At 35.3% G+C, this 8,366-nt stretch overlaps 1 pseudogene; it reads right to left on the bottom strand.

The window, feature by feature from the left end:
• Positions 1–643: 643 nt before the first annotated feature.
• Positions 644–2,428, bottom strand: LOC110578838 (annotated as a pseudogene).
• Between the last annotated feature and the right edge of the window lie 5,938 nt (positions 2,429–8,366).

Here is an 8,366-nt window from a genome sequence, read left to right as displayed (position 1 = left end):
AATATAAGGTACAAAACAGTAAGAGCAACTGACAGGATATATGGTAAATGGAGTATTCTAATATACAATTAGAAACTCTAATGTAGAGTTTTTTTTTTTAACTATGATTTAAGGAATTAATGACAAGATGGAGAATTTTGGCAAAGAATTAGATTCTATAAGTAAAACAAGTAAATGGAAATTCTAGAATTAAGAAAACCCAGTAATTGAAATTAACCACTCAGTGGATGAGTTTAATAGGAGATAGGCACAGATAAAGAGAATTAGTAACTGATGGAAAATACAGAAAAGAGCTTAAGAGAGGTGGAATACATAAAAAGATTTGACATAGATACACTTGGAAGTGCAAAAGGAGGAGAGAGAAAAGCACAGGAAATTAACATTTGAAGTTACCATGTCTGAGATGTTTTTCTGAACTGCTGAAAGATGTTAAACTAAGATGTTAAAGAGCTATATAGCACACCTCAGAGATATTGCAGGTTCAGCTCCAAACCACTGCAATAAAGCAAATATTGCAATGAAGCAAGTCAAATGATTTTTTTTGTTTTCTAGTGCATATAAAAGTTATGTTTAGATTACATTGTAGTCTATTAAGTGTGCAAAAACAATGTACATACCTAAATACTTCATTGGTAAAAAAATGCTATCCATAATCTAAGCTTTCAGTGAGTCACAATCTTTTTGCTAATGGAAGGTCTTGCCTGGATGTTGATGGCCACTGACTGATCAGGGTTGCTGAAGGTTGGGGCATCTGTGGCAATTTCTTAAAATAAGACAACAATGAAGTTTGCTACATCAATTGACTCTTTCTTTCACAAACCATTTCTCTGTTGCATGGGATGCTGTGTGATAGCTTTTTAATAGAAGAATGTCTTTGAAACTTGGACTAAATCTTCCCTTCCACTGCTTTATCAACTAAATTTACGTAATATTGCAAATCCTTTATTGTCATTTCAACAATCGTCATAGCATCTTCACCAAGAAGTAGTTTCTATCTCAAGAAACTAATTTCTTTGCTCATCCATAAGAAAAACTCCTCATCTGTTAAAGTTTTATCATGAGATTGCAGCAATTCAGTCACATCTTCAGGCTCCACTTCTAATTCTAGTTTTCCTGCTAAGTCCACATTGGCTATGACTTCCTCCACTGAAGTCTTGAACCCCTCAAAGTCATCCATGACGGTTGGGATCAACTTCTTTCACACTCCTGTTTATGTTGATATGTTGACTCTTTCCATGAATCATAGGCACTCTTAATGGCGTCTAGAATGGTGAATCCTTTCCAGAAAATTTTCAATTTACTTTGCCTAGATCCATCAGAGGAATTACTATATATGGCAGTTATATCTTATAAAATGTATTTATTAAATAATAAAATTTGTAAGTTGGAATTACTCCTTGATCCATGGGCCGCAGAATAGATGTTATGTTAGCTGGCATGAAAACAACATTAATCTCATTGTACATCCCCATCAGAGCTCTTGAGTGACCAGGTCCATTGTCAATGAGCAGTCATATTTTGAAAGGAATATTTTTCCTGAGCAGTAGTCTCAACAGTGGGCTTAAAATATGCAGTAAACAGAAACTGTCATGCAGGCTTTTTTGTTCCATTTATAGAGCACAGGCAGGGTAGATCTAGCATAATTCTTCAGAGTCCTAGGATTTTCAGAACGGTAAAAGAGCAGAGGCTTTGACTTACAGTCATCAGTTGCATTAACCCCTAACAAGAAAGTCAGCCTGTCCTTTGAAGTTTTGAAGCTAAACACTGGCTTCTCCTTTCTAGCTATGAGAGTCCTAGGTGGCATCTTCTTCCAATAGAAGGTTGCTTCATCTCCATTGAAAATCTGTTGTTTAGTGTAGCCACCCTCATTCATTACCTTAGCTGGATCTCCTGGAGAACTGCAGCTTCCAGTTCAGCACTTGCTGCTTCATCTTGCACTTTGATGTTATAGAGATGATTTCTTTCCTTAAACCTCATGAACCAGCCTCTGCTAGCTTCAGACTTTTCTTCTGCAGCTTCCTCACTTTTCTGACTTCATAGAATTGAAAAAGAGTCAGGGCCTTGCTCTGGATTAGGCTTTGGGTTTTGGGAGAGTTTGTGGCTGGTTTAATCTTTTATCTAGACCAGTCAAACTTTCTCCATATCAACAATGAGGCTATTTTACTTTTTATCATTCACGAATGTTCACTGGAGTAGCACTTTTAATTTCCTTCAATAACTTTCCCTTTGCATTCATAACTTGGCTAACTGTTTGGCACAAGAGGCCTAGCTTTTAGCCTATCTTGGCTTTTGACATGCCTTTCTTACTAGGATTATTCATTTCTAGCTTTTGATTTAAAATGAAAGACATGCAATTCTTCCTTTCATGACATTTAGAGGCTATTGTGGGGTTATTAATTACCCTAATTTCAATAGTGTTGCATCTCATGAAATAAGGAGGCCAAGGAGAGTGAGAGACAGAGGAATGTTCTGTCAATGGAGCAGTCAGAACACTCACAACATTTATCAGTTACATTCGTCGGCTTATATGGGTATGGTCTGTGGTACCCCAGACCAATTACAATAGTAACATCAAAGATCACTGATCACAGACCACCATAACAAATAATAATGAAGAGTTTTGAAATATTGTGAGAATTACTAAAATGTGACACAGAGACATGAAGTGAGCAAATGCTGTGGGAAAAATGGTGCCAATAGACTTGTTCAACTCAGGGTTACCACAAACTTTCAATTTGCGAAAAACACAGAATCTGTGAAGTGCCACAAACACAGGCATATCTGTATTTACTTTCAGTCTTTGTTTTTGTCATTGCCCATAACGTCTTGTTTTTCAATATTTACTTTAAGCTCTCTTCATTTTATTACTGAGTTCCAAGTTTTTGCATCCCTGCCCTACCATGGACTTTTGTTCAAACTGCCTAGATCTTTCTCAGAGGGTTCTTCTCCTTTACCATAAGTGACGTGAGCAAAGATAAACCGAGTTTAAGAGCAGCTGCTGAAATTTCTTCTTGGCAGGTTAGCAATATAACCTTTAAGAAGATTGAAATAACTCTTTTATTATTTCAAAAGTCTTATCTGTGCATTGTAGAAAAGTAGAAAATATCTATAAACAACATGGAAGAAAACACTATACTCTCACCAACCTGAGATGACCACTGGTTGCTCTTTATTTACCTCACTACATTAACAAATTTTCATCCTATCTAATAATACTCAGTCCATATTCAAATTTCCCTAGATGGCCCTAAAATTTTTTTTAGCTATTCAAACCATTTGCTATCTGCTTATTATATGCCTCTTAAGGTTTTATAATCTACTACAGTGTTTCTTTTTTTCTCATGACACTGATTTATGGAATAGATCCAGCCATGGAAAGTATTAACTTCCAATTTATCTTTTTTGGAACTGTCCAACGAAATTTTCTACCATGATGGAAATTTTCTGTATCTATGATAAACAATAAGGTAGACAAAGCACTTGTGGCTCTTGAGCATTTGAAATATATAGAAATAGTGAGCAACTGAATTTATAATTTATTTTTTTGAAATTTTATAAAAGATTTTATTTATTTATATTAGAGAGAGAAACAGAGCACAAGTGGGGTGGGGGGAGCGAGAGTGGTAGAGGGAGAAGCAGACTCCCTGCCAAGCAGGGAGCCCCACTCAGGGCTCGATCCCAGGACCCCGAGATCATGACCTAAGCCAAAAGGCAGATGCTTAATTGACTGAGCCACCCAGGTGCTGTTGTAATTTATTTATTTTAAATTTAATTTAAATTAGAATTTAGCCACCACATGTTTCTAAAAGCTACTGTACAGCACAAGTTTAGTCGTTTCCTTGTGCTCATCTTTAGCTTAATCCTCTATCCCTACATTTCCTACGGACTGGGAAATGTAAACTTAGGTCTAAATCTTGATGGATTCAAACTCAACAATTCAGCTAGACTATTTCCTAGGGATGTTGCAATTTGCTTATTATGTTATACCCAGAGATATTTTAACATCTTATTTATCACCATTAGTGATAATAAGATTGATCTCTGGATGAGAATGACAACAGTCTGATCCTTCCATTTCACAGTTACCATTTTCCCCTTGAGTCTAGAATCTAGAAAATAATCCATGGGGTAGCTATAGTGGAACAAATGTCTGGATCTTCTTCAACCCTATGTCCTGATTTTTTTTAGACCAGTTGATAAATCTTGCATAAGTCCATCTCTTTAGGGGTTACAGAATGATGGTCTTCTAGCTCTACCATTCCTTCTATGTTTTTAGATTGGCTTTTTCTTTTTCTTTCTCTTTATTTGTTTTGTTTTGTTCTTGTTTTTTGTTTTGTTTTTAGAAAGAAGAGATTTTCTGATTAACTGGGGCTATTAGTTAGCCCCAAAATTCCTACATGAATGGAAGGTAAAAACATTTTTTTTCCTTTAGTTATCAATTTTTAAAGTAAGGTGTTTTAACGGCTACTTCATATGCTAAAATATGTTCATGGCTCTTCCTTTTATGAATATCATTTAAAAATTATGCTTTTTAAAAATTAATTTCCAGAGTTTTCAACTCACTACAATCCCCTTTTAATCCAATCATTAGGATTTAGGCCCACAGATTACCATTCAGGCTGGTTTCTGATGCTATCTTTTATTTTATTTTTAATTTTTTTAATTTAAATATAGTTACACACAATGTTAATGTTAGTTTCAGGTGTACAAAATAGTAATTCAACATCTCTATGCATTATGTTATGCTATGCTCACCACAAGTGTGTGTAGCTACCATTGTCACCACAGAACACTATTAAAATATCATTGCCTGTATCTCCTATGTTATGTCTTTTATTCCCCTGAGTTGTTCTTTCCATAACTGGAAACCTATATCTCAAATGCCATGTGACTTCACTCATATATAGAATTTAAAAAACAAAACAAATGAATAAACAAACAAACAAAAGCAGAATCAGACCTATAAACACAGAGAACAAACTGATGGTTGCCAGAGGGAAGGGGTTAGGGGAGGGGCAAAATGGGTGAAGAGGAATCTGATGCTATCTTTTAAAATGGGACTTGGGTTTTATTATACAGACTTCCTAGGGAGGTACCTTATAGTTTTATAGATATTATACCTTCAGAGAAGTCAAGATTCAATATCATGCCACCTTTAACATAACTTTTTTATGGAGATCTAATATTACCCCCCCCCCCCGGCCCCATCCGTCCCAAATATATTTCATGTTCTGGGCATCTGGGCAAGGTACAATGTTTAGCTGAAAGCCAGACTGACTTGAAACTCAAAGATTCTTTTACATGCTTGAAACAGCATAAATATGGGAAGTGTGCACCCATGTTTAATTTTTAGGGCCATAGCTTTTCCAATGCACCAAATACTTTAATGATTTAAAGCAAAAAACCCAAAATGGTCCATACTGTATGCTCTTCTGTATCAACTAGTATTTTCTGTGGATAGAGTGTGGCATCCATATTTCCACAGGGCAGAGGAGACAAGAGAAATATATGGCAGATCTTGAGGCATAAATTAAGGAGCTATAATCTATAAGGTGACTCTAGAGTTGGAGAACGGTCCCAAAGTCAGATGGTATGATTTAATGGTGGATTGAATAACCTGCAAGTATAGGATAAATGCACTTACTTATTCCCTAGTATGTTCACATACATCCAGAAAGACTATAGTTTGTCATCTTGTGGTTTATGCTGAGCTTTTCTAGATTCCAGACTACATTTAGCTTGTTGGGAATAAATTTTCTCTGCCAATCTCTCAGTGTTGGGAGATGAAGGCTGAGAAGGTTTGTGAGAGTTTATATGGTGCAGGGTAGGCATATCATAGCTGGGTTTAACAATGGGGAAATCTTACATGCTTTGATCCCCAGAATACACATGATAATAATGGTTTCTGATATTTCTGAATCACTTTGTAGGTAAGAATGCACATTCATACATACTACATGACTTAATCTTCACAAAAATTCAGTGAATTGGATATTATTATATCCTGATTTTCAATGAGGAATTTGAGGTTTACAGGAATAATTTGTTCATATTTACCCATCTAGAAGTGGTTGAGTTTGGATTTAAAATCAAGTCCATCTAACAAATTAATCATTAATTCACTTAGTAGCAATTTATTAAACACTATTTGTCAAGCCTTCTATTTAGGCACTAGAGAGATAGTGCTGCACAAGATGAATACATATCCTCCTTTTTTAAATTTAGACTTTTTAAAGAGAAGTTTTAGGTTCACAGCAAAACTGAAGGAAAGGTACAGAGATTTCACACATACTCCCTGATCCCACCAATGCATAACCTCCCCTATTATCAACATCCCCCATAAGAGGTACTTTTGTCACAACTGATAAATCTGCATTGACACATCATTGTCACCCAAAGTTTATAGTTTACATTAGGGTTCACTCTTGATGTTGCACATTCTATGGGTTTGGACAAATGTGTGCATGTATCCACCATTACAGTATCACACAGTATTTCATTGTCCTAAAATTCCTCTGCCTATTCATCCCTCCCCACAACCCCTGACAACCACTGATCTTTTTACTGTCCACAGTTTTGCCTTTTCTAGAAGGTCATATAGTTGGAATCTTATAGCGTGTAGCCTTTTCAGATTGGCTTCTTTCACTTAGTAATATGCATTTTAGTTTCTTCCATGTCTTCTAATGCCTTGGTAGCTCATTTCTCTTTTTGTGCTGAATAATATTCCATTTTCTAGAAGTACCACAAATTACTCAAAGGAAATAGAAAAATCTATATTTGAACAAGTCAAACATCAAGGAAATTTTTTAAAAGATCTTTCATCTTTTCCTGTAAGTGATATTTTGTTTCTGAAATGTTGGTAAGTTTCAGAAAAGGTTGTAAAACTTCTGTGGGCCAGTAAACATTTTGGCCAAGCAGAAGAATTATAACAGCATTTTTATGGTTCTCTGAATCTTTTCTGAGCCTTACCAGAAATCTTCAAAATTGTGGTAAAATACAAAAAAAACATAACATTTTTACAAAGATCTTTTGTAGGTGTATATATTAACATTTTTTTCTTCATATCACATAACGACCTGCAAAGAGACTAAGCTTTGCTTTTTTCCATTTTGAAATCCTGAGAAGATGAGACAATTAAGTGAAATTCAAATGCATAGTGATTTTATTTCATCTGAATTGTTACTTGGCCTCTAAACCTCTCTAGGCTAGAGTCTATTATTTCCAAAGCCTGCTCTACGTTTAAGCAAATGTGATGGTGGTAATTCATTAGGATGGTTTTATTTTAGGTACCTGTTCTCACTGTTAAGCCATTTTCTTAATAGCTAATTAGATGTCATAGAAAGTATTAATAAAAGAAAGATTTCATTTCTGGAAGGCTGTTGACATATCAGTTGCTCCCTCTTTTGAGTCATCAAGGTGTAGACATAAGATTTAAGTGACTTAAAGGGTACAATGACTCTTTCCTTGTTATAGTATGACCATATGGAGCCAATTATATTTCCTCTGTTTTTAATAATGTGGTTGTTGATTTACTAGTCCACATTCTTTTCTGACCATTAATTTTTATAGGCTTTCATCTTTTGAATCACCCTCACGTGGTATGTTAAGCAGCGCTTTCTTGCCACCACATATTTTAAGCTTCTAAACAGAACACAAAATTGTGTTGTTCCCATGGAAACCTCAAACATTGCAGAAGCACAGCTTTGAATCTGCAACTCCTATTGTATTTGGGTTCATGCCCTGTAACGGTGTACTCTAATCTCCAATGCACCTAACATGAAGATAAGTTAACCTGGATGTCATTAGAGTTAATTGTTTCTCTTATTTTTATTTTTGATTTGTTCCTTGGATTGGTTCTAACTCTTGTGGTAGAAAAGAGCTGGACTAGCCAGCCCATCACAATTAATCAAAATACAGATCCTTTATGACCATTAGCATTTGTTATGGAGAGGGGAGTAGCAGCTACTGGGGCTACTTCTATAATATTTACATATTCATTCATTCAGCTATTACTTATTAACTGTATTGAGAGGTGTACTACTTTACGGCTGGGAGTTACAGTCATGAACAGACAAAAATCCCTGACTTCATTATGCTTACAATCTAGTGAGAGATGGAGTATGAAGATTAAAAAGAAAACATATATATGTATATATATGTACACATATATGTATGTATGTGGTAGGGGTTGTTATTTTAATTAAGGTCAGCAGAGGTAGCTTCTCTATAGTAGAGGCATTCAGAGCAGAGATTTAATTCAAGTAGGTGAATGAGTCAGGCAAATATCTGAGTGAAATTCATTCTCGGAAGAGGAAACTGAAAATGCAAATGCTCTGAAGTGGGAACAAGCTTGATATGCATACCCT

The sequence above is a fragment of the Neomonachus schauinslandi genome, chromosome 4, assembly GCF_002201575.2.
Source record: "Neomonachus schauinslandi chromosome 4, ASM220157v2, whole genome shotgun sequence".
Taxonomy (NCBI): domain Eukaryota; kingdom Metazoa; phylum Chordata; class Mammalia; order Carnivora; family Phocidae; genus Neomonachus; species Neomonachus schauinslandi.
This window is presented reverse-complemented; position numbering and strand designations above follow the sequence as displayed.